The sequence below is a fragment of the Pan troglodytes genome, chromosome 3 (assembly GCF_028858775.2).
Source record: "Pan troglodytes isolate AG18354 chromosome 3, NHGRI_mPanTro3-v2.0_pri, whole genome shotgun sequence".
Lineage (NCBI taxonomy): Eukaryota > Metazoa > Chordata > Mammalia > Primates > Hominidae > Pan > Pan troglodytes.
In genome coordinates, this window is record NC_072401.2 from 185,910,793 (window position 1) to 185,937,405 (window position 26,613).

At 45.2% G+C, this 26,613-nt stretch overlaps 1 protein-coding gene and 2 long non-coding RNA genes across 7 annotated transcripts in view; 1 reads left to right on the forward strand and 2 right to left on the reverse strand.

Annotated features, from left to right (window-relative positions):
• Positions 1–6,134, reverse strand: part of ENPP6 (ectonucleotide pyrophosphatase/phosphodiesterase 6) — a 181,614-nt gene extending 175,480 nt beyond the window's left edge. For 3 of the 5 annotated variants that reach the window (XM_063810024.1, XM_063810022.1, XM_517551.8), the window contains exon 1: positions 5,931–6,085. The gene's annotated coding sequence lies outside the window, so the exon portion shown is untranslated. Of the gene's footprint in view, positions 1–5,930 lie in introns of all 5 variants that reach the window. The other 2 variants (XM_063810023.1, XM_063810025.1) reach the window with 2 other exon arrangements.
• An 11,923-nt stretch (positions 6,135–18,057) lies between these two features.
• Positions 18,058–24,346, forward strand: LOC134809941 (uncharacterized). The gene is made up of 2 exons (XR_010156772.1): positions 18,058–18,280; positions 23,852–24,346. It is a non-coding gene; the product is annotated as an uncharacterized LOC134809941 (long non-coding RNA).
• LOC129143799 (uncharacterized) lies at positions 19,976–23,866 on the reverse strand. The gene is made up of 2 exons (XR_008547676.2): positions 23,707–23,866; positions 19,976–20,237 (listed from the first exon to the last, which is right to left on the reverse strand). It is a non-coding gene; the product is annotated as an uncharacterized LOC129143799 (long non-coding RNA).
• Positions 24,347–26,613: the final 2,267 nt, after the last annotated feature.

The following is a 26,613-nucleotide window of genomic DNA, read 5'->3' on the forward strand; positions in this document are numbered from 1 at the left end:
TTGGCCACTCTCACGCTCATATCCTGAGCTGTGATCAAACCATTATCAATAACTGCCACCCCCGACAACCTCAATTATATCTGCCCACTCTGGGGCCTCCACTCTTTATCTTTTTCATTCACTCCCTCTAGAACCCAGACTCACATAGTCCTTTGACCCTGTGAGGTCCTTCAATACACAGCTCCTGCCATCTCTACACTGTCCTCCACCTACCTGATGCCCTCTGCCCTCTGTCCTCTCCCACAGCTCTTAACCCCATGGGAATTCACTGTAACCTCGCCCCCCACCCGTACACCATCAACTCCCTTGCCCCCTGGCTTTGTCACACTCTAGACAAAACCACAACCCTCACTAAAGCCAACTCTCCACATACCCTGCAGCTGAATGGGACTGGAGGAAATCCCCAAGCCCTGTTGGCAGGCCACCCCTTAATTCATCATCATAAATCTCAGATGGGCACTTTTTGTACCCCTTCCCTAATCCAGTCACCCTCCCACTCTGATTTCACACCTTCTCTCTCTACAAACCACCAGCATCTCCACGAGCACAAAGCCCAGCCCCTGACAAGGGTTATCATTTCACCATCAATCAGAAGCTATCAGAAGAAAACTTCCACAAACACTGGCTGATCGGCCTTAACCACCCCTCCTTCCCTGAACACACACCTGCTGAAGGCTGCTGCTTCCCTTGTGTGCTAAATCCATGGCCTCTTACCACTCCAGCAATTCCTACATGCTCTCCAGGGTCTCTGCCGAGTTGTTATTATTATGAATATTCAAACAGCTACTATTTCTCTTATCTATCTAATCCATCCATTGCATCCATCAACCTATCTATCCATCCATCTATCAATTTTTCCATTGATCCATCTAGATATCCCTCTATCCACCTGTCTATCCATCCATCCATCTCTCCATCTATCCATTCATCTGTTTATCCATGTATTCATCTATCTATCTATCTATCTATCTATCTATCTATCTATCCATCCACTTATCCATCTATCCATCTATCCCTCTATCCACCTGTCTATCCATCCATTTATCATCTATCCATCCATCTGTTTATTCATCTATCTGTCTATATATCCCTCTATCCATCCATCTATCCATCCATCCATTTATCCATCTATCTGCACATCTATCCATCTATCTTTCCATCTGTCCCACTATCCATCTATATATCCATCCATCTGTTTATTATCTATCTATCTATCTATCTACCTATGTATTGATCTATCTATTTATCCATCAGTCCATCTGTTTATCCATCCATCCTTCCATCCATCCATCTCTCTGTCCATCATCCATCCATCCATCCATCCATCCATCTCTCCATCCATCCATCCATCCATCCATCCATCCATCCATCTATCTCTCATTCTGTGTGGGAGCGGGGTGCATGCCATAAGACACTGCTCTGAGGAGGACAAGAAGGTCAGGTAGAGTGCATTGTCTTCATCCAGTGGACAGAACCAGGGCAGGGGGATCAAAACTACCGCATAGCCAGAAAGCAGCAGGACGGCCTGGAAACGACCCCAATCCCATTCTTCTAACTTTCCAAGCAGGTTCTGAAAGAACGTGAAGTCCAATCGTGCCAACTAAATTTACTTTAAAAGGCAAAGAGCTTAGTCTGGTTTCCCACTACCTGGGGCCCATGCCCTGAGCCCAAGTCAGCCTGGAAGGAGAATTTAGATGCTTGTAAGAGAGACCTGTGTTTTGTAAGCTCATCCATGTCTAAGCTTTTGAATTTTTCTTCCCATTTCCTTCTTGCTCTACTGAGCAATCTTCTGAAAAATCTCAACTGCCTTGGCTGAAATCAGTGGAAAAGGATACTTTTCTTTTTCAATATTTATACTGAAATAGCTCAGATGAGGCAAGCCCTTGGTGAGGCCAGGCATGGTGGCTGCTGGATTTGGGAGAACTTGACACATATGCAGATAGAAATTGAGGTGAAATGCAGGTGGGGACAAGGGAGGGGCTAGGAGAGGGCGCCTGTATCAGCAGCAGCTTGAGTTGAGCTGCTTCCCAACCAGCCTGGCTTTCCCATGCTGGAAGGGGAAGGGCCTCTCCACTGCCCACAGAATTCCTGGAACGACTTTCCATGCTGGGAGAAATGAGGTGGGTGTTCACTCAGTGCCCTGTGCGTGGCATGGAGAGTGCTCTTGGAGGTCAGGTGGATACAGTTGGTCCCTAGGAAAATGGCAAAAGGGTAAGTTAACCTTTTTGGCACATAATCATGCTCTGCCCAAAACTGTGGCCATCCAGTGCCCACAGGCTCAAGGCTTCCTGCTGACTTGGGCGTCTTAGTATGGGAGCTCCCCTCCCCAAGGCCTGACCCAGCAATGCCCGTGTTCAGACTTTCCTAGGCCCTCAACCCTCTGGCTTCCCTCTTTTCCCACGTACATGGCTTGCTTTCTAATCTGCAACCATATTTTGATAAATGCATCACAGGGTCAAATGAAATCCCCACCACCCGTTGTGTAAAACATTTGAATTTTTTGTAGATATGCCCAGTCTTGGAGAAAAAAATCAAATGTTGAGAATTTCTGGGTCATTTCCTCAGCACTGGATGTTCACTAGCAGATTTTAGTCAACCCACACAGAGGCTTTGGAACTGTCATCTATGAATGTTACAGAAATAACAGAAATGGGCTTTCCGCTTCAGGGGTGGCCATCAGGGCCGGTAACCATGGTAATAACCAGAAGCACCCAAGCCACGTGGTGGATTCCTCTGGGCTCTGACCCGGGGGTCTTCATTTCTTGCACTCCCCTCCTGCTTTTATGTTTCTTTTATTGTCCTTTTTCCTCCTTCTTCTTGATTCCTTCCTGCACTCCGTACTCTGGAATTATTTCCAAAGGGCAGGAGCGTATCTGTGTCCCCTTGGTCCCCTAAGGCAGGCAGGCGTTTTTCTGCTTTGGTCCCTGCTGTGCCTGTAGTACTAGAACAGTGTCCAGCATACCACAGGAGCACGTTTGGTGAATGAATGAATGAATCAATCAATCAATGAATCAGTCAGTCAATCAATCAATAAGGAGGCTAGCTGCCTGTGTACATAGTCACCATCATCACATTTAATACTCGCCAGGGTTACGGGTCAAAACCCATGGGTTCTCCTGGCCTCACAGATGCATCAACAATGGGCAGTTTGGTTCTAGAATCTCATCCCTCCTCCAACAAAAAGCATTCATTGAGATGAAATAAAAATGTCCCTTGTGACTCTACAGTTTCGGCTACCCTTCACTTCTCAGTCACTGTGAGCCAAGACCAGAGTTCTGACTCCTAGGAAGCCTCAGAGCTTGATGCAGCTTCCCGTCTGGGTTTCCAGAAACAATTGGGAGGCCAGTTGTTTTCTAGAGTTCTGTTTCCTCTGGCTTCACACCTATTCAGTCTATAAAAGTTGCTCAGCAGAAACCCCACCATCCCATCCCTATCTGTGGCTGTCGTAAAGGAGGCTGTCTTGAAGGCTGGGGGAGTCCTGCTGCCCTCCCACCTTCTGTTCCTGAGCTCTGTGCCTCCAGGCGGGAGGCAGCCCATACACCAAGGCAGCACTTGAGATCAGGTCTCCAGACATTCCCTGAACACCACTTGTGCACAAGCTCTTCTTTCTTTCTTTCTTTTGAGGCAGGGTCTCCCTCTGTCGCCCAGGCTGGAGTGCAGTGGTGCAATCTATCTCAGCTCATTGCAACCTTGACCTCCCAGGCTCAAGCAATCCTCCTACCTCAGCCTCCTAAGTACCTGGGACTACAGGAGCACACCACTATGCCTGGCTAACTTTTGGATTGTTTGCAGAGATGCAGTTTCGCCATGTCGACCAGGCTAATCTTGAGCACCTGGGCTCAAGAAATTGGTCTGCCTCAGCCTCCCAAAATGCTAGGATTACAGGCATGAGCCACCACGCCAAGCCAGCAAGCTCTTGCAGCAGAGAGATGAACGCCCCAAGGGGACACTTGGCCTAGTGATTGGCCAGATACTCCACCATGCACTTTTCATGAGTTTTCTCATTTAACCCTCGAAAGAATCCTCTGAGGAGTGACTGTTCTTAGCCCATTTCACAGATGAGGAAACCGACGCTTAGATAGGTTAAATGACTTGCCCCATGCCACAGAATTACTCAGCAGGGGAGTCAAAATGTGAACTCAAAGCTGACACTAAGCTGTGTTCTCTTAACATTCACAGGAACTCCGGGTGAGGACGACAAGAGCTGAGCTCGGGTGCTTGCCTTCTGCACTCTCGGGAGGAGGCACCAGTATGGGCACCCTTCACAGTTCGGGCCCCTCACTCACAAACATCTGGCACATGGAAACAAGCTGGCAAAAAGATTGTTTTTTTCTTCTGTACTTTTTGTTATAAGCCTGTGGTGAAGTGTCCATATCTGGCATAAATGAGTGTTTATGAGTGGTCTTGGGAATCTAAATATAATACATTTCTAAATTACAACCAACCAACTTACAGGGGGCATTTTGGTCTTTAACCTGTTTATTAAATCAGACACTGCCTGAACTTTCCTCTGAAGGAAGAGAGGAATGAGTATTTACTGAATGCTAATTAAGTGCTACTCACATTACTGGAATGCTTCTCTCTGATCCACCAGCCCCAGGAGAAAGGCCCTGTCCTCATTTTGCAAGCGAGGAAATGGAGGCTCAGAGGAAAGGGTTTATCTTCCCCCTGGGCTCGGCAGAACCAACAGCCAGCCCCAACTCCACCCCAAAGCCTGGATGTGGCCGTGGCTCCAGAGTGGGCCGCCCCTGTCACCATCTGTGCATACTGGGTCGGAGCTGAAATCTGTGATCACCCTTCTGAGCCCTACCCCAAGGACACTGAATCATGTGGTCAGGCTCCCAGCTCAGCACAGCCCTGACTATCAGCTCCATGTGTTTAGCAGCCTGGCCCCAGAATCAAAGCCACTGTTGAGGACACTCAGTATGAAGGAGACCACTTCAGGCCAGTGACAGATTCTCTCCTGGACCAAACTCGACTGAGGCTCCCCTGAGCCCTCTTCTCAACTAGGCCTCAACCCTGGCCTAGAAAGACTGGGACAAACACTAGCATGGCTTCTCATAGCTCAAGGCCGCATCCCTAGGTGACCCCAGCCACCTTGGGTGTCCTTGGGAGGCAATCCCAAGGGCACACAAGACTGCCAAACAAGTTTGCCATTTGCTCCAGCCAACACCCAGAGATCGGGCCCCTGTGCCCCAGTCTGTGAGGGAGGCTGTTAACAAACCCAGGTGGGTTTCTCCTGGACCAAGCCCGCTCTGCTGTTTGTAGTTTTCCACTTCTCCGACCCCACTGAGCCCTGGTCACCCCTGCCCAATTCTCTCACTCTCCCTTTAAAACGCCCAGTCTCTACTGCACAAATCAAACTGGAGTTCAGTCTGGGCTGGGCCTTCTCCCTATTGCAATAGATATTACAATCCTTCTTTACCACTTAACTAGCATCTGGCTTGGTTTATTTTTGAGACCAACAGCTGGGGCAGGTGGAGCTGCCCCTCGGTGACAGTCCCTTTTAATACTCCACTGCCTACCCCACCCTCGCTGCTGTTCTGCTGCCCACACCTTAACACTGGCCCTCAGAACCACTTGACTCGCCCCCAGTTACCCGCAGCCTCCTGACTTCTGCCTCTTCCACAGCCCTTCCTGGATGTCCACTTCTCATTTCCAGGAGGAAAATAGGAGTTGCCTGAGTTGGGCTGAGGCATGAAATGGAAAAGTGTTTGGGCCTGTTAAGTGTTCCAGATTGCTGAAATAGCCCATCCAAGCCCCACTCTTTCCTGAGTTTATTAAAGGAAGTGGGGAAAGCTCTGTGCTTTTCAGTCTAAGAGCTGGGTGCTGCAGAGAAAGGAGATGTTACTGGGAACACCGACCACCACGTCAAAGGTGCTACTGGGTCCCAGAAGCTTGGGGCAGCTTCTGCAGGGGTCAGTGCCTACCAGTGCAGAAGAGGACTCCAGTCGGGAAGGAAACAGAGCAGCTGGGTTCTTGGTCATCCTTGCAGGGGAGGAATTCTTCTTCACTTAAGTCTTAGCTGCCCAGTCTTCAAAACCACTTCAGGTATCTGCAGTGTACGGGGAGCCAGCTGGGAATTTCCATGGGAGTTGGGGGATTTCCAGATAGCATTTCCTCTTGAGCTGTGCGTGACACTTGATAGGTCTAATGCTTTAAAAGTTTTCAGAAAAAGAGTCAGGTGTTCAGTTTTGTTAGGCATTATTTTACTTTGTGATGAATGTGTGGATGGCACACCCCAGCAACTGAGCCAAGCTTTTCCCTGTGGATTTGGGCAAGTACTTGTGAGTGTCAAGACTAAAGGGTGTTGATATAGTTTGTGTGTCTCTGTGTCCCCATCCAAATCTCACCTTGAATCTTGATAATCCCCACGTGTCAAGGGTGAGACAAGATGGAGATAATTGAATCATGGGGGCAGTTTCCCCCATGCCAATCTCATGACAGTGAGTTCTTACGAGATCTGATGCTTTTACAAAGGGCTTCCCTCTTCGCTGTACACTCATTCTCTCTCCTGCTGCCCTATGAAGAGGTGCCTTCTGCCATGATTGTAAGTTTCCTGTGGCCTCCCCAGTCATATGGAACTGTGAGTCAATTAAACCTCTTTTCATTATAAATTACCCAGTATCAGGTATTTCTTCATAGCAGTGTGAGAACAGACTTATACAGTAAATTGGTACCAAGAGTGGGGTGCTGCTATACTGGTACGCAAAAATGTGGAAGCAACTTTAGAACTCAGTAAGAGGCAGAGGTTGAAATAGCTTAGAGGGCTCAGAAGAAGACAGGAAGATGCGGGAAAGTTTGGAACTTCCTAGAGACTTGTAGAATGGCTTTGACCAAAATGCTGATAGTGATATGGACAGTGAAGTATAGGCTGAGGTGGTCTCAGATGGAGATGAGGAACTTGTTGGGAACTGGAATAAAGGTCACTCTTGCTATGCTTTAGCAAAGAGACTGGTGGCATTTTGTCCCTGCCCTAGAGATCTGTGGAACTTTGAACTTGAGAGAGATGATTTAGGATATCTGACAGAAGAAATTTCTAAGTGACAAAGTGTTCAAGAAAAACAGAGCATAAAAGTTTGGAAAATTTTCAGCCTGATGACGTGATAGAAAAGAAAAACCCATTTCCTGGGAAGAAATTCAAGCGGGCTGCAGAAATTTGCATAAGTAATGAGAAGCTGAATGTTAATCACCAAGACAATGGGGAAAATGTCTCCAGGACATGTCAGAGAACTTCACAGCAGCCCCCCCCATCACAAGCCTGGAGGCCTAGGAGGGGAAAATGGTTACCTGGGCCTGGCCCAGGGACCTGTTGCTCTGTGCAGCCTTGGGACTTGGTGCCCTGCATCCCAGCCATTCCAGTTTCAGCTGTGGCTACTAAAAGGGGTCGAGATCCAGCTTAGGCCATTGCTTCAAGCCTTGGCAGCTTCCATATGTTGTTGGACCTGCAGGTGCATAGAAGTCAAGAATTGAGGTTTGGGAACCTCCAACTAGATTTCCGAGGATGTATGGAAATGCCTGGATGTCCAGGGAGAAGTCTGCTTCAGGGGTGGAGCCCTCATGGAGAACCTCTGCTGGGGCAGTGTGAAAGGAAAATGTGGGGTTGGAGCCCCCACACACAGTCCCCAGTGGGGCGCTGCCTACCTGGCCACCATCCTTCAGGCCCCAGAATGGTAGATCCACCGACAGCTTGCACTGTGCTCCTGGAAAAGCTGCAGACTCTCAATGCCAGCCTGTGAAAGCAGGCAGGAGGGGGCTGTACCCTGCAAAGCCACAGGGTCAAAGCTGCCAAGACCATGGGAGCCCACCTCTTGCATCAGTGTGCCCTAGATGTGAGACATGGAGTCAAAGGAGATCATTTCAGAGCATTAAGATTTAATAACTGCCTTGCAGGATTTTGGACTTGCGTAGAGCCTGTAGCCCCTTTGTTTGGGCCAATTTGGAAGGGGACCATTTACCCAATGCCTGTACTCCCATTGTATCTTAGAAGTAACTAACCTGCCTCTGATTTTACAGGCTCATAGGCAGAAGAGAGTGGCCTTTTCTCAGGTGAGACTTTGGACTTGGACTTTTGAGTTAATACTGGAATGAGTTAAGACTTTGAGGGACTGTTGGGAGAGCATGATTGTGTTTTGAAATGTGAGGGCATGAGATTTGGGAGGGGCCAGGGGCAGAATGATATGGTTTGGCTCTGTGTCCCCACCCAAATATCACCTTGAATTGTAATAATACCCATGTGTCAAGGGCAGCACCAGGTGGAGATAATTGAATCATGGGGGCAATTTCCCCCATGCTGTTCTCACCATGAGTGAGTTCTCACAAGATCTGATGGTTTTATAAGGGGCTTCCCCCTTCACTCCAAACTCATTCTCTCTCTTGCTGCCTGTGAAGAGTGCCTTCCACCATGGTTATAAGTTTCCTGAGGCCTCCCCACCCATGTGAAACTGTGAGTCAATTAAACCTCTTTTATTTATAAATTACCCAGTCTCAGGTATTTCTTCATAGCAGCATGAGAATGGACTAATACAGGTATTCATCTGTAAGGTAATATTATTGGAGTCATGACATCCAAAGTATCTTTAAACTCTTAAACAATATTTGTTCATTTCACATTTTTATATCTTCCTGGCACTATGCAGGGCAGACAATTGTAGCATACAAAGTGAATTATAGAAAACCTTACATATGGGTCTTGAGGAATTCTTGCACTTTTTCTCCCACTTTATGACACACTTCCATGTGCCATTATATCTAAAAAATAAAATAAAATAAAATCAACTCCAAAAGCAGAGAGCAAAGTCATAACCCATCTCAGCAAAGGTTTATTAAATTTCATTCATCCCAGAAGCTGCTCTGCCAACATTTTTCATCTTTTTCCTTTCTTCCTTTCCAATTTTATGATTTTTTTCTTTTCCACCTAAGGAAACCTTCTAGCGTCTCTTTGCCTACACTAAGCATTTTATATCTACAGCTCTTCCCATTACCATTAAAAGGCAAGAGGAAGAGAAGAGGATCTTTGTATACTTGTCTCTATCGTACAGTATATGAATGTATGCCAGGTGTGGTGGCACATGCCTGTATTCCCAGCTACTCAGGAGGCTAAGGGAGGAAGGTTGGCTTGAGCCCAAGAGTTCTGGGCTGTAGTGTGCTATGTCCACTGGGTGTCTGCACTAAGTTCAGCATCAATATGGTGACCTTCTGGGAGTGGGGAACCACCAGGTAGCCTAAGGAGGGTTGAACCTGCCCAGGTTAAAATAGAACAGATAAGAATTCTGTGCTGATAAGTAGTGAGATCCAACCTGTAAATAGCCACCACACTCCAGCCTGGGCAACATAGTAAGAGACCTTGTCTCTAGAAAAATAAAATAAAATAAACCTTTTTAAAAAATGAATCTAAACTCACATGTAATGATACCTTTCTTGGAGATTGTTTTACTTGAGAGCTGGCAACATAAATTCTTGACTTTTCAACACAGAGTTCCTCTAGTTTCTTTTACAGTATTTTAGATCACTGCTTTTCAAATGTTAATGTACACTGGAATCTCCTACAGATTCTGATAAAATGCAGATTTTGATTCAGTAATTCTGGAGTAGGCCTAAGATTCTGTGTTCCTCAAAGACTCTCGGATGATGGCCAATGCCACGGGTTCTTAGACCTCACTTTGAATGGCAAGATTTATATCATTTCATTTTTTTCTAGCTGCCTGCAAAACACTTCAGTGCAGTTGTTAAAATTATTTTTGTTGTTGCAACTCTCATGTTACGTACAGGAAACTTCAGGAACCCTGCTTGGCTGATGATCTCAGCTCCTCTTAGCTTTGAAGATGGGGTTGGAGTTATCCAGCCAGTGCATGCTCTGTTGGAGACAGTGCCACATGAGGCCCTTTCTAAGACAGACAGGGGCATGGTGACAGGGAGACACTAGTGGGAACATTTCTATATGGGTCTTTAATGAATCAAGAATCTGGTTACTGTTTAAAAGAGTGTCTTGAATGGATTTGTCAGAAGAGCCAAGGAGCCTCTGTTTGGAACAATTCTCAAATGGCATGATTGTAGTATAAGGCAGGGAGCGTATGAATGGCTTCTTTTCAGGAGAAGAAAAAGAGCAAGGGGATTGAAGTAATGGGGAGCCTCTGGGCTCATCTTTCAGCTGAGTCTGCCCAGCTCTCATTAGCGTACCCTCCTTATAGGTATGAACTGAAAAGGGAAGTTGGAGGGTTGTGTCTATGGAAGGGACTAGGGGACCTGGGGAACTAAGGACCAGGAATTACAGTCTCATATTCAGTAAAGGACTCAAAAGTCAGTGATCCAAGTAATGACCAGAGAATATTAGAAAAGGAAAAACAGCCAGCTGCATTCTTAGATGTTATTAGAAATCAAGGCATGTATATAGCTGAGGGGTGCTCAGAGACTCTCTGGTTCTGACCCTGTGTTTGCCCATAAGGAAACTAACATTCAGGAAGTTGGATGACTTGCTCAAGGTCATAAGATTGGGTAGGGCTTTTAGCTGGCTTTTGAACTCGTGGTTCCGAGCTCTTTGCAGTTGAACATATTTGTTGTTTCTCGCATCAATTAACTCTAACACATTTAATTAGATATAAAAACTGTTCCCATGGATTAAATTCTGTTTTTGAAATTGCGCAGGCAGTGCCCTGGAAAAAAAAAATCAGCAATAAAGGCCATAGCTATGTCCCCAGAGCTCAGCTGTGGCACTTGTGGGCAGCTACATAGTTTGAAGTTTGAACACAAGTTTTCTGAAAAGGAATTTGGAGGAAAGACACTTTATTACAGTGAACAGTTTGCAAACTGGGGAGACACTGTCTTCCTGTATAAGGAAGGTGTGTATTTCAGAGAACAAAGAGAGGGTTTGGCTTTTGTAGGTTCTAAATCAGGTCTGTTTATGCAAATAAATGATTCAAACTTGCTTAGTTCTGATTGATCAATGCAGCTGAGTTTTGATTGGTTGACACAGCTAGGCCCTGATTGGCCAAGGTGGGGGAGCTCTGATTGGTTGGTTCAGGCAAGCGCTGAAAGTCCACAGCTAAACATAGGTGTAGGTTTCCCCAGAACTCAGAGTACATCTGTGACCTCCAGCCAGCAAAGGGCCACTTGCTTCTGTTACAAACGTAGGCCCAGTTAGCAGCTCAGGATCTATCTTGAAGGATTGGCTCTTTCAGGTGCACGTTTGTTCACAAAAGCATGGTTGGCTTCTTCACACAAGGACAGGTTTCTTCACAGAGAATCAGTTATACACTCCTGAGCATATTTAACTCCCACAGCCCATTAAGTAGATGATAATATTCTTATTTTACAAATAAGGAAACTGAGAGTCGGAATAAATAAATTGTTGCAGTTCACGCATTTGCACCGAGATTCAGCCCCAGGCCTGCCTTCTCCCACTCCTGTGCCCCTTCCGCCCACTGCCTGGCCCCCACCCTGCTGTTTCCTGCTGGGTGTGCCGGGAGCACTGACCTGGGGCTCTGGGGACAGGACTCGGTTTTATAAAGTGCTGGGAGAAGTAGGAGAATTCAGAGGGAAATGGGATCTGATGCTTGGATTATGGGAGAAGCAAGATAAAAGGATGCTAAAGGCAGGAGAAGCAATGGGAGAATGTCTGCCTGGTGTCCCGTGGTCCCTGTGCAGCTGCTCCTCTCTATTGTTTCTGTGAAGGGATCATGCAAGGTACTTTCCAGCCACTGTTTTAGACTTTTGTTTTTGATGAGCTGGAACAGCAGCAGGTAGGTAGGTGGTGGGGGCCCTCTTTTTCACTTTTCTTTCTCTCTTTCCTTGTCGTGAGCTCAGGGGCCATAAGCCACCCATTCAACAGCCAAAGGATGAAGCAGATCTTGGCAATGTTACCATTTCTGTAACTACTGGAGACTTGCTGCCCTTTGACAGACTGGAGTGGAGCGCTTCAGGGGAAAAGCAGTACCCACCATCACCGTGGCATCTCTGCTCAACGCTGACCATCACGTTGAATTTCTGTTTATGTCTGTAGTAAGATAATCAGCTGGAAAGCAGATTGCTATTGAGAGGGTTTTCTGGTTTTCTTAGTAGGTCAAAAACCAAATTAGATGACCCACATCATAGGCCCGGATCAGTTTGGAGAAATCCCTCCAGTCCTTCAGTGGCATCCTTAGCAGGAGGTTCTGACTTGGAGGAAATGGACAGCCTGCATTTTCTGGAACTGAGAGGTTGCAGGAGGAAGGGAAAGAGAGGGAGATCAAGGGTGACAAAATCTGGGATTTCGGTTTATCCCTTCTCTCAGGACAGAAACAGCTCTCAAGCAGGAAGAGAGAGGCTTTAGAAATACCCAGATCAGTGAGCCTGGGAACCTTGATTGTCCACTTTTCTGGGCAGAGGAAGGGGAAGTTTCTGGTCCTAGAGAATTCCAGCTCAGCACCACACCCAAAACGGTGCAAGTGGATGAGAGTTAAACCCAAGGCGGGGCTGTAGGGTGCAGGGGCCTGCATGTGGCACCCTGGAGTCCTGGCAGTTCCCCCGAGCCACATGAAGGGCACACAGCCATACTGAGATGCCTTGGCACACAGAGATCTCAGATGGCTTCAAACAAGCCTTAGTGTGAATCAGTCATCAAAACCAGAAAACAGTTTCCGAGTCCTCAGACTCCACCGTGGTCTGCAGTGCATCACCCCAAAAGGCCAGAGGAGGCCAGTCACACCTCAGAGGGCAACAGTGCAGGAAGCGGCCCAACCCAGCCGCTTTGTTGCACAGACTGGCATGTAAATACAGGATACAAACTGGGCCTCACTGTCTGCTCTGCCATGAGTTTGCCTAAGCCACACCTCTCCTCTCTAACTAGGGTGAACAAACATCACCTGCTCTACTGGCATAATTATTAATAGTGCCCTCTTTCTCTCTCAAACACATCTCGGATTGATCTGACATGAGTGGTTAAAAAATAAATATTATAGAATAAGATGCATGCTGTAATTCCAAGTAATAATGAGAAAAAGCTCACCTGTGTGTGCAAGGTGCCTCTATGCAGGGAGCATATTTGGAAGGACACTGCTAACTGCGGTTACCTGAGGATGGTTTGGGGACACGGACAGCACTGCATTATTTTTACATGCATTGCATTCTAAACCAGGCACTTGTTTCTAAAAATGAAAAAAGTGCCCGTTTTGGAAGATGATTTGTAATGGTCACTCTATCTAGAGCACAGGCATCACCTTGCCGTGGAGCCGGAGAGGGCAATCAAATCCGAACATCTGCACGTCTCTGCTAAGGGGCTGAGTGTTTGTTTTAAACTGGAGTAGTTTCTATCATTGCAAACAGACTAAGTTTACCAGCTCATGCTAAACACAGTTCGGTTTGTTTTTCCTATTACCCCAGTGGGCATGGGCTCATGAGGAAAATTAGAACAGCGAAGGAGATGCAGAGTCAACATCTGTGCCCATCTAGGGGCAGTGTGAGTGGTTTTGTGAACATGCTGTAGTTGAATTCTGACTTTTGAGAGGTTGATTACTCATTTCTTTCAGTAGACAGAAATCATAGTATTTGTTTGCTGGAGCATGAGCTGCTTTATTTCTATTTTCAGAGTTTCACTTTGGGTCCACAGTGGGGCCTACAACCAATGCTGGAGGTTCTCAGCCAAAGAGAGTGCAGCGGCGCATGGCTGTCCTGCAGATGGTGACAGGTGGGGACTCTGCCCCTTCACTCTTGGAGGTCAGGTAGGGCTAAATGGCTGCAGTCCCCTAAGCAGTCAGTCCTTTTTTTAAAAAGTAAGAACAATGGCCTGTATTTGTTAAACTTTTTTTTTTTTTTTTTTGGTAACACAAGAAAGGGTCATTGTGATGCTGAGCCTCCAGTGCCACCAGACTCAGGGTTCCAGGTAGGCAGGGTCACAGCTGGGCACCCCGTTGTGCTGCTCCAGGCACTGGCCCCGTGTCCTGGCCTTGGGGTTGAGTCTCGGGGTTGGCTGCATGCGTTGGTGTGATTTCAGGGCATACACACGGAACGTGCTGCCCAGGTGCTGGGCCCAGGGAAGCCGCGTGTCTCAGCCCTGAAGAGTTGTCCTGGCGTCGTGCACAACCTGGCTGGTGGCTTGGAGAGCAAACAGTACCCCCGACCCCACGGGTGTCTGCGGGCACTGGGCCCCACGTGCGGGTTCTCTGGCGTCTCCCAAGCTGAGCATCTCCGGACCCAGCCCCGTCACAGCCATGGCTGAGCTTACCCTTGAGTGACCTTCCCGAGGAAGGCATGGGGCTTTCTGGGGCAGGAAGCAGGGGAAGAGGCTCTCAGAACAGCAGGAGATGGGAGCGCGCTGTCCCGGAACTGTTCTCCGCCTCCCTCTGCCATCCAGGTGCCCGCTGCCAGGTCCCCTCTGCCAGGCTCCTGATGCTTCCCAGGCCGCGTAGACCAGGGGTGCCCAGCAGCTTGGCCAGATCAGCCTGCCGTTTTTCCTCAAACGTCACCCTTGCCAGGGATGTCCCCGCCCCTGCTCCTCCCCTTCTTGGGACAGACATCCTTCCTTAAGTCCAGTAATTCCGGTGCTTCCAATAAAAAACACCGCGAGTTTCTTCTCTGCCCTAAGCAGGAGCAGGGGGATTGCAGTGTGAGAGGCGTCCTCCTGCGGCCTAGGTAGGAGGATGGGTCTCCAGGAGCCTCCACGCTGACCCCTGTGGCTGGACTAATGTGTCATTTCTTGTATGTGCCTTGACATGGAGAAGGTTGGAAAGCTCTCCCCGGTACTATTTCACACGAAATGACATTGTGGACTGCAAGCTCAAAAGCACAGGCAACAAAACCGAAAACAGACAAATGGGACTTGTTAAACTAAAGAGCTTCTGCACAGCAAAAGAAATAATCAACAGAGTGAGCAGACAACTAACAGAATGGGAGATAATATTTGCAAACTATTCATCCAACAGGGAACTACTATCCAGACGATACAAGGAGCTCAAACACAACAATAAAGACAAATAATGCCCTCTTAATGTACTTTTAAAAGTATGCAAAAAAGAAAAAAAAAGGAATAGACCTTTTTCAAAAGAAGACAGACAGATGTCCTACAGGTATATGAAAAGATGCTCAACATCACTAATCATCAGAGAAATGCAAATCCAAACCACAATGAGATAGCATCTTACCCTGCCAGAATGGCTATTATTAAAAAGACAGAAAATCACAGATGTTGGCAAGGATATAGAGAAAAAAGAACTCATTCGCTGTTGGTGGAAATATAAATTAGTGCAACCTCCATGGAAAACAGTATGGAGATTCTTCAGACTAAAAATAGAGCTACCATTTGACCCAGCAACTCCACTACTGGGTATCTATGCAAAAGGAAAACAATCAATTTATCAAAAAGATACCTTCACTCATATATTTACTGTAGCACTAGTCACAATAGTAAAGCTATAGAACCAACCTAAATGTCCATCAATGGAAGAAGAAAATCCCCTGGATAAAGAAAATGTGTTATTTACACAATAGAATACTATCTGGCCGTCAAAAGAATGACTTCATGTCTTTTGCAGCAACATGGGTGAAACTGGTGGTCATTATCTTAAGTGAAACAAGCCAGACAGAAAGTCAAACAACTCATGTTTTCATTCATAAGTGGGTGCTAAAAATTGTGTCCACATGTATGTAGAGAGTGGAATGATAGGCAATAGGTCCTCAGAAGTGTGAGGGGGCACGAGAAGGGTAGATAACAAGAAATTGCCTAATGGATGCAATGTACATTATTTGGGTGATGGGTACCCTAAAGCCCTGACTTGGCCACTAGGCAATCTATGCATGTAACAAAATGGCGCTTGTACACCATACATTTATACACATTTCTTTAAAAAGAAATACATCCCCCAAAAAATGAGATAGTGTCAAGTGTTACTCTGTAGGTTAGGGCGTCACTAGAAGCAATATTATACCTAAACCTAATAGCATTCTGATTCACATGTTCATGACTTCATGGCAGCAGGTAGACCTCAGACCCTCCTCCAGCCGTGTCAGATAGACACCCACACAGGTAAGAATAAGGGAAGAACCAGGGTCTGTAGAAGCTGGCAGTTGGGGAACCTTTACAATTGTTGACTATTCCCCAATACTCTGCATTGCTTTTTGCAGGAGGAAGATGTACATTAGTCAAGTCACCTAAAGTTGAGTATTGGGAGAAGGAAAGGGGAATTAACATTTATGAAGAACCAAAAAATAGATGCTATGAGTGTTCTGTATGCTAGACTCTCAATTTAATCTTTCAGATATTCTGTGATGTCCCATATTTCATCAAATCTGAGACATGTTCCCCACCAACCCGCAATTTGGCATCTATGAAATTGAGGACATCTTAAAATCAGCAGACCCCTACAATCAATATTTGTCAACTAACTGTCATGAAACAGCTGTGACTGCCCGGAAATGCTAACATGATTATAAAAATGATTATATAATTAAGAATCTAATTACGTCCAAAAGAGACTTTAAGCAGAGTTAAAATAAAAATTCTAAGTAATAAGAAACCATTGTATTATAATTTAGTTGGCACTGGTACACAAGCAAGTCAAAGAAATGCAAATCCAAATTAAAAATCCAAGTAAAAGTGCCAGCAGCAAAACTTACAGTGACTAGATAGAAAGTCCTAGCAGTAATTACACAACACACTTTTAGGCCGTAGGAACCAAACGGCTGTGAAGAGGAGGCCAGGGAAGGGATGAACCAGATGTGCTCAGCAACATTTCTGAAGGGGGAGACAAAAGTTGGCTGATTTTCCATCATTGTTCTGCCAGTTTAAGAGCCAGAACCAGAAGTTTTGGTTTCTCAATGCATTATTTTTAAAAGGCTGCATCACCAATGTTTTTGATAACAATTTTAGGAAAAATTAGTCAAAACTTAGAATTAAGGCAGAGGGAGGGCAGCACCTCCTCTCAATGTTGGATAGACCACTTATTGCCTAATGGAGTGCACTGCTTTTGTTTAATTGTTTGTTTGTTTGTTTATGAGACGGATCCTCGCTCTGTTGCCCAGACTGGAGGGCAGCGGTGCGATCTCGGCTCATTGCAACCTCCGCCTCCCAGGTTTAAGCAGTTCTCCTGTCTCAGGCTCCCAAGTAGCTGGGATTACAGGCACACGCCACCACACCTGGCTAATTTTTGTATGTTTAGTAGAGACGGGGTTTCACCATGTTGGCCAGGCTGATCTTGAACTTCTGACCTCAGGTGATCCGCCCACCTCAGCCTCCCAAAGTGCTCTGGGAGTCTTATGAGTCTTATGATTCTAATGTTACATGTTTTTTAGTTATTTACATTTATAATATTAAATTGAAAGGATAAGTTTTTAAAATTTGAAAACAATATGTGGTCATTTCAGCAACTTAATACGCTGCTTTATTTTTACGTTTATTTTATATGATTTTTTAAAGTTATCTAAGTATTTGGGGAAGCTTCTCAGTCAGATACCCTTGAAAAAACCTGAATATAATAAATTTGTAAAGGAAATGTCAATATTTGAGGGGATCCCATAGCATATTTAATTAGCCCCCATAAATATTGTAAGTATACTTTTTCCATTTTTTATACTCAGGTTTCTTTTTGAATATTTTCATTTCTGATTGACAGACTTTCCCAAATACTAAACTAAGTGCATGTTGAGCATGCACTTTCCTAATAAATAAAAGTAAAAAGATTCAGAAGCTGAACGTTAAAAACTTAAGAACTAGCTTCAATAAGTTGAATATTAATTTTTAAAATCAAAATAGTCCCTGAATAATCTTTTCTACCTCAAAGAACTCCAAGAATTACAGACACCCACATTCACTTTTGGGTAGAGCAGGCAGAGGCCAGACCAGCTCATCAGCGCTGACCCTTTCAGAGCCTCCGTGGGTGAAATGAGTGCACCCTCATAATGAGAGCTGCTATGTTTGGGATCTCTCCTTGCTCCTCCATTCGTGATCTTACTTTCCTTTTAGTCCTAAAGATTCAAACACGTGGTGTCAGTGTTGCTCTGAAGCACAGACCGATTCCCAGGGTCAGGCTATAAATTCTTTAACTAAATCCACTGACAAATCACCCAGAAAACCTTTTAATATGTTTGCAGGCTTAGCCACAGGAGCAAAGCAAATTGTTCTTGAGATCTTCAAAGCAGGTGTGCAGGTTTCACCAGTTCTTCCGCTTGCCCTGGGCAGGTCTGCAAGTCTGCTGGAACCTGGCACACAGCAGCCCTCCTGCCCAGCCACCCCATTCCTGAGCTTCCTCTCCATGCAAGAGTCCACTTGTAAAACAAACAACGGGCTGGGAGTTGTGTCTCCCCTTCACCACCAGTAAGTACTTCATGCAGGTAGAAAAGCCAGAGGAGGAAAAGATATTGAAACACAGTAGAAAAAACAAATGAACAAATGGAAATAATGAGTTGAACTCAGAGGCTCCCAGCTTCAGGAATCATTTCTGACACTTGGCATTTGCCTCCTGCAGCAGAAGCGCGTCTTCGTTGTTTCTCCCTGTTCAATTCTTCCACTTCTCGATCCTCAAACTCATGCAGGGATTTGAATGTGTTGGGTGGTTGGTTTCGTTGCTTATTTTAATTTTTTAAAACCATAACTGCCTTGTGCTTAGCAGCCCGATTATTTTTCAGCTGGATGTACAAATCTCGGCCTCTCCCCGGCCTCTCGTCTTTCTGATCTTCTACCCTCCACCGCATGGGAGGGCACAGATTCCCTTGTGTCCCTGCTGCAGCAGGTGGTTAGACAAAACCGCATTGTCATTTATAAATGCAGAAATCAAGCTCTCTCTCTCTCCTCGCCCTTTATCCACCCACCCCCTTTTTCTGTTCTCTCTCCTTTCTCTCTGTTCCTTTTCTGTAATGTCAAATCTATTCCACGAAGAGGTTGCTCTTTGACTAATTCTGCCACTTAATTTTCTAACATTCATTCTTGACTCTCAAGGAGGAAACTCCCATTTTGAGTGACATTTCTCGTGACTGAATGAATGTGGACCCGTTTCTCAATACGTCAAAGGAAAGGGTATTCACAACCTAGCCTTGCTCTCAGGAGGTGGAGCGGGGTTTTTCACTCCCTGGAGGAATGAAGAGTTGAGCCTGGAATGTACACCACTGTCCAGCAAACCAGAAGGCCTCTGCATTCTGCAGGTTCCGCTCTCTGGTCTGGAAAGATCTCCCAGCAGGTGGAGGCCATTGTCCTTGGCCTGCCCCAGTCCCTGCTGAAGCAGTTAGAGGGCGAGGCCCAGACCTCCTCCAGACTCGGGACAATCAGTGCCTGGGTTCAGACCCTGGGCACAGCCGGGCCTACTCCAGAAGGGTGTGGAAGGAGGAGAGGTGCCGACAGGATTTGTCTAAGGCAGCAGCCTTAGCACTTTGCCTCCATCCTTGATCCAGCCATCTGGCCTGGCTTTCTTCTCAATTTCTTTGGCCCTCAGTTTTCTGTTGTGTCTGCACTAGCATTGCTGACTTTGGTATTACCGAACCTTTAGCCTTTGGGCCAGCATGCTCTGATTTTGGAATCTGACATCTCTGCCCTGGACCCTGGGGTTGACACGTGTTTAATGAGGTGCACTCTGTTTCGTAATCTGCTTTTTTTTTTTGATCATTAATCTGAACATTTCCTCTCGGTTGTTTACTGGACTTCTAAATATTATTTTGATGGTTGTGTTGTAATGTATCATGAGATCTCCCATAATATATTTAACTAAATACCTTGTAGTTGGACAATTAGGCTATTTCCAAATTTTCACTCTACCAAATAATGCCTTGGTAAGTATTAGTGTAGTGAAATCTTCACAGTTATTTTTTAAAACATTTTAAAATTATGCATATTGTAAACAAACATGTTCTTGATGAAAACTTCCTTAAAACAGGTAAGACTAAAGTCCTCATTAACCAGCTTCAATCGAGTTGTTATAGCCATCATAGAGACAGCCACTATTATTTGTTAATGCGTACCCTTTTTTGAAATGTACGTACGTATATTTTCAGATACCTAAGTGAGATATAGACAGATAGATATGCTGAATCGTTTTTATTTGTGAGGTCGAGTGGTGCACAGATGTTAACATGCTGTACATTCACTTGGCAGTATGCCTTGGAGACATTTCCACGTCAACACATGAAGATCTGCAACTGCTGTGTGGGATTCCATAATAAGGATAAGCCGACGTTTATTGAGTTATTTTCTTATCCCTGGATATTTGGGTTGTGTTTAGCTTTTGCTAAGACAGACAATGCTGCATTCAATCTTCACCTTGTGCACATGTGCAGATGTCTCTCTGGGGAGATTCAGAACGTGGAATTGTTAGGTCGTAGAGGAGAAACATTTTGCCCACCAAAGTAGCTGGAAAATAACGCTCTCACTGCAGAGCAGCTGAGGGCACGTGTGCCACCACAACCTCGCCCACGCTTTATATGATCAAACTTTTGATTTTTGCCACTTTGATTAAAAATGGAACCTTGTATTTTATTTGCATTTCCTTGATTTCTAGTGAGGTTAAGCATCTTTTCAAGTATATTGGTCATACATCCTTTTTTCCTTTTTTTTTTTTTTTTTTGAGACAGAGTCTCGCGCTGTCGCCCAGACTGGAGTACAGTGGCACGATCTGAGCTCACTGCAACCTCCACCTTCCAGGTTCAAGCGATTCTCTTGCCTCAGCCTCCTGAGTAGCTGGGATTACAGGTGTGCACCACCACACCCGGATAATTTTTGTATTTTTACTAGAGACGGGGTTTTGCCATGTTAGCCAGACTGATCTCAAACTCCTGACCTCAGGTGATCTGCCAGCCTCGGCCTCCCAAAGTGCTGGGATTACAGGCATGAGCCACTGGGCCCAGCCGGGTCATACATTCTTAATCACCTCAGATTACATGCCTGAAAGTTGGGTTGCTGGGTCAAAGGACATGCAATATATACACAGTAGTCTCCCCTCACCTGCTGTAGGTACATTCCAAGCTCCCCAGTGGATGCTGAAACCACGCATTTCAGAACCTTCTGGAAACTGTCTTTTCCTATTGCATACATACTTATGATCAAGTTTAACGTATAAATTAGGCGCAGTAGAAGATTAACAACAATAACTAATAATAAAATAGAACAATTGTAGCAATACACTCTGATAAAAGTTGTGTGAATAGGGTTTTTCTCTCTCTCTCTGTCAAAATATCTTATTGTATGTAATATTTTTGGACCATAGTTGAACACAGTTATAATATTTTGGACAGCATGGTTTCAGGTAACTGAAAAGCAAAGCGGTGAAGAAGGGAGAACTACTGTATGTTTTTTACTCTGTGTGTGTGTGTGTGTGTGCACGCACGCCTACCTAGCCCTACCTATCTCATCTATCTAATCTATTGCTTTTAAGGTGGTATTTTTTCCAAGATGTCTTTCTATAATAATTAAACCAATTTATACTCTCACTACAGCATATATAAATGTTTTCTTATACTGTCTACAGAAGGGTTTTACTTTTGTTTTTTGTAGGGCAGATAAATAAATATAGTATCTTATTGATTTTACATTTCTTTCATTGAGAATAAGACTGGCTACTTTCATATCGTTTTTGACAGTTCATTTCTTTTCTTTTAACAGCTTATTTTTTATTTCTACTAATTCTGTGTGTGGTTGTTCACCTTTACTTTTGTTCTTACCAATCTAAAAACTCTCACACGGGTTAAGAATGTCAGCCTACATCTGAGTGTCAATAAGGTGCAGATAGTCAAGGAATAATGCCTCACAGTGTAGTGACATGCTGCCACAGAAGAGGCCCCCAGGAAAATGCACTTTGGGAGCCCCTTAAGCAAATATAACTTCATGGGAAGATTGTCCTTCTTTGGTCTCTGATATGGTTTGGATCTGTGTCTCCACCCAGATTCATTTGAATTGTAATTCCCAATGTAGGAGATGGGGCCTGGTGGGAGATGATTGGATCATGGGGGCAGTTTCTCATGCTTTTCATGGGGGCAGTTTCTCATGCTTTACCACCATCCCCCTTGGAGCTATCGTCCTGATAGTGAGTTCTCACATGATCTGGTTATTTAAAAGTCTGTGGCACCTCTCTGCTCTCTTGGTCCTGCTCCTGCTATGGAAGACACCTGCTCCCGCTTTGCCGTCCACCATGATTATGTGTTTCCTAAGGCCTCCCCCAGAAGCAGAAGCTGCTATGCTTCCTGTACAGCCTGCAGAACCATGAGCCAATTAAACCTGTCTTAAAATACATTCCTCAGTCTCAGGCATTTCTTTCTTTATAGCAGTGCAAGAATGGACTAACACACTCTCCATGTTGACACCTTGCTTGTAAAGCTGGCCGATGCAGCATTGCAATCAAGTGGTAGATTTTGAATGTCTGAGTGTGATTAGACTCAGCTGTTTGTTGTTAAATGATTGGTCTGAGTGTGATTAGACTCTAGCTGTTTGTTGTTAAATGATTGGTAGGTGAATGATGCCATCACAGGCCAGAATGTCCAGCCAGCCTCCATAGCAGGACCATCCCCGCTTATAGGAAATGGAAAGGCTCAGAGACTCCAGAGTGGCCCAGCACTGCCCCTGCCGTCCACCAGCTGGAATCAGGGCAGTGCACCTCCCAGTCTGTGTGTGTGTATGTGTGAGTGTGTGTGTGTGAGTATGTGTGAGTGTGTGTATGTGTGAGTGTGTGTACGTATGTGTGAGTGTGTGTTTATGTGTGAGTGTGTGTACGTATGTGTGAGTGTGTGTATGTGTGTGTGTGCGTGAGTATTGTGTGTGTATGTGTGAGTGTGTGTGTATGTATGAGTGTGTGTGTGAGAGAGTATGTGCGAGTGTGTGTGGAGGGGCGGGGGTCTTGCAGTTGGTCATAGCTGCCCTTTACTTTCTCACAGTGTGTGTATGTGTGAGTGTGTGTGTGTATGTGTGAGTGTGTATGTGTATGTGTGGAGGGGAGGGGATCTTGCATTTGGTCATAGCTGCCCTTTACTTTCTCACAGTGTGTGTGTGTGTGTGTGTGTGTGAATGCGTGTGTATGTGTGAGTGTGTGTATGTGTGAGTGTGTATGTGTGAGTGTGTGTATGTATGTGTGAGTGTGTATGTGTGAGTGTGTGTGTGTGTGTGGAGGGGAGGGATCTTGCAGTTAGTCATAGCTGCCCTTCACTTTCTCAGGTTTTTGTGTGTGTGTGTGTGTGAGTGTGAGTGTGTGTGACTGTGTGAGAGTGTGTGTGAGTGTGTGTGTGGAGGGGACGGGAGGGGTCTTGCAGTTGGTCATAGCTGCCCTTCACTTTCTCTTTTGGTCAAGAGTTCTCCCTTTCTCCTCGTTAGAGAAAGTTTGCCTTGGTTTTGCCAGTTTCCTGAAAGGCTGTATTTTCCGGGTATAAGCTCACTCATTGAGAAGAAGAGAGCCTGTCCTTTCACCTCTAGAACAAGAAAGCCAGTGGGTAGTAAAATACACATAATGAAAATGGTGTGTGCCCTAAACTTCAGGTGAACCAGTGAGAGTGTTTTACAGCACACACTCTAACCTAGAATCATCCACACGGGTCCAAATCCCAGCTTCACTCTCATCGCTGGACATCGGGCTCAATGTTCCAAATTTTAGCTCTTCTCATCTCTAAAATGGCAATTATATTAGTACCTATGTTTAAGGCAGTTGTGAGGATTAACCGAATTTTGGTCCACCTATGGATGCTGGCACAGCAGGTATTTTATGCGTAAAGTCTCTAATTATTATTTCTCCATCTCAGAATAGAGGAAGATCTCTGTGGGTGGAGGACCCTTACCAAAGTAGTTGGAGGGGACATCTTAGGTCATACGACTCTCTTCTCAAAGACTCTTGTTATATAGGAGTCCTATTTGGTTAAAAGGACTTCTCTTGTTTGTCCTGGATGTGACATCAGGTTTAAAAAAAATCTCACTCCCGTTCAGGAGCCTGGCAACCATGCATTACCCAACAACGGTTACCATGGCTGCAAGGAGGAAGCAGACAGCAAGCCCACAGAAGTGTTTATTGAAGAAAGGGAAGTCAATAGTTCCTGGAGTTAATGAGTGATTGTTATTTATGGAAGGAATGGTATTTGCAGATGGGAATGACTGCAAAATGCATAGAAGGACACAGCCATGCCCTTTCCACGGAAGTCACAGAGCACACCTCAACACACTGAGAGACGTCCACGACAGAGAAAGATGACGAAGGTCTCCTTTCTTCCACATCGTAGGAGATTTTCTGCCATAAACTCAATTTATTCTATAGTTGTTTATGTCCTCAGCATTTTGGAGACAGCTGTTCTCATGAAGTGAAGACTGGCTCAGATTGTTTGATTAATTGCAAGAATTGTGGAAACGGGAGGAAGAATTGATGAAGGATGCCTCCCTTACCTGTACAGAGTTGTTTTCATTGATAAAGGGTTGTGATCTGTAAAATGGGGATATCGACATTTATTTCAGGAGAATGAGCTTTATTTGGGCAGATTTGGCTTTGAATTCTGTTTCTACCTCTTAGAGATTGTGTGACAGTTGTTATTTAGTATCTGAGTCTCAAATTTCTCATCTGTAAACTGAATATAACACTTATACTGAATGTCATACTTATATTACAAGATGTCCATGTTATTCTAGTCATGCCTTTTTAGTTTCTGTGTTTTCTGATGTTTTGACTTCTGGGGTCTTGCTGATCCTGGAGAGACTCCCCCTCCCAGGACTGGTCAGTTCCTAGCAGTAGTAAGGGACTCACCTACAAGTGTGCCTTTTGTATGCAAGCCACCAATCCAAAGCCCATGCCCCCAGTGACCCCCTTTATCTAGCTCTCACTTGCAGAGCCACTATCCCCCTGCCCTAATCACCCCAGGGACAGATATTAAACAACTAGAAATAGCCACGATGCCCTAGAGCCCAGTGAAATTATTTAAAATGGGCAATACTACACCTGCCTGCCTGTCCTACATTTCCCCCTCACAACCCATAATAAAGTCTCTTGCCCACATTTTCTTCTCATTCCCTCTGCCTCCTGACCGATCCTGGTGCTTCCCCACGTGGCCCTGCATGGCATGGTGTGACCTCTGCTCTTGAATTGTGAGTAACACACGCTGTACGTAATGGCAGTCATCTCCTGACCCATTTCCTCACCATACCTGAATAATAATAAAACCTATTGTCTCAGCTTATTTGGGCTGCTATAACAAAATACTATAGACTGAGTGGCTTCAACAGTAAATATTTATTTCTCACACTTCTGGAGGTGGGGGAGTTCAAGGTCAAGGCACTGAAAGGCTCAGTATCTGATGAGAACCCGCTTCCTGGCTCATGGACATCCAGCTTTTCTCTGTGGCTGAAAGAAGCCGACACTCTCTGGGGTCTCTTTTATAATGGCACTAATCCATTCACAGGTCCTCCACCCTCGTGACATAGGTGGAGCCCCCATGAATAGCCTCACCTCCAAACGTCATCACATTGAGGGTTAGGATTGTGATACATGCACTTGGAGGAGGCACACACGTTCAGTCCACAACACTCATAATGTAAAAACACATGCCCCAATCTCTGGAACCTGTGAATGTTACCTTGTATGGCAAAAGGGACTTCACGGGTGTGAAGAAGACATGAATCTGGAGATGGGAGATTATCTTGGGTTAGCCAGGTGGGCCTGGTGTGATCATGAGGAACCTTAGAAGGGGGAGGCAGGAGATCAGCATGAGTAGCAGAGGAGGGTGAGGCCACGAGCCAAGGAATGCTGACAGCTTCTAGAAGCTGGAAGAGGCGAGGAATGAATTCTCCCCTGGAACTTTCAGAAGGAATCAACACTGCCAACACCCTAATGGTAGCCCTGTAAGGCCTATTTCTGACACTCTGACCTCCAGAACTGTAAGATAATCAATGTGTGTTGTTTTGAGCCACTAAATGTGTGATCATCTCTTACAGCAACAATAGGGAACTAGTATAAGTTTCAACAAATCATGATTATTTTCACTGTCAAGTACAATAATATTCAGAATGTGGAAACACTTTTGAAAAGTTAAAGTGTCATGTGAAGATTATTATCATCAAAGTTGTTATTTGTTCTGCTTCCATTTGATTCAAGTCCACTGCTTCCAAACTTTGTATTTCAATATTTTATTATTGTATCCATGAATACCAAAGCTACAATTGCATTCTTTTTACCATTTCCAAGAAGATGTATGTCTTAAGGGACAGTTGACTACAGTCCTTGCCCCATAGGGATGTAGGTCACTGGCCCCCTACCACTCATGGGTCTGTGTCACATAAGAGATCCAACTACTTGATCTTGACTCTTGATTGAAGATTGAATAGGATAATAAGAAGAGAGGAAAATGAGGTACCCAACAGCCAGTGGCAGAGACTGCAAGGAGTCTACTAGTATCTATCTTCCCCAAAGTCTATGAAGATTTTTACCTGGGCACATGGCCACTCAAATATGGACTACATTACTCAGACTGCCTTCCATGTCAGTGTGGTCACTTGACTAAGTTCCATGAAATGGAAAGAGAATTGATAAATGCAACTTCAAGGAAATGTCCTTAAAGAGAAATGCTGTGTCCTGCTCCAGTTCTTACCTCATTCCTGCTGGCCTGATTGCTGATGTGACAGTTGACCCCACCCACAACATGGAATTCAAATGACAAAGATGGCAAAGCAACAAAATAGAAGGATTTGGTTCCGAAAATTGTGGAGTC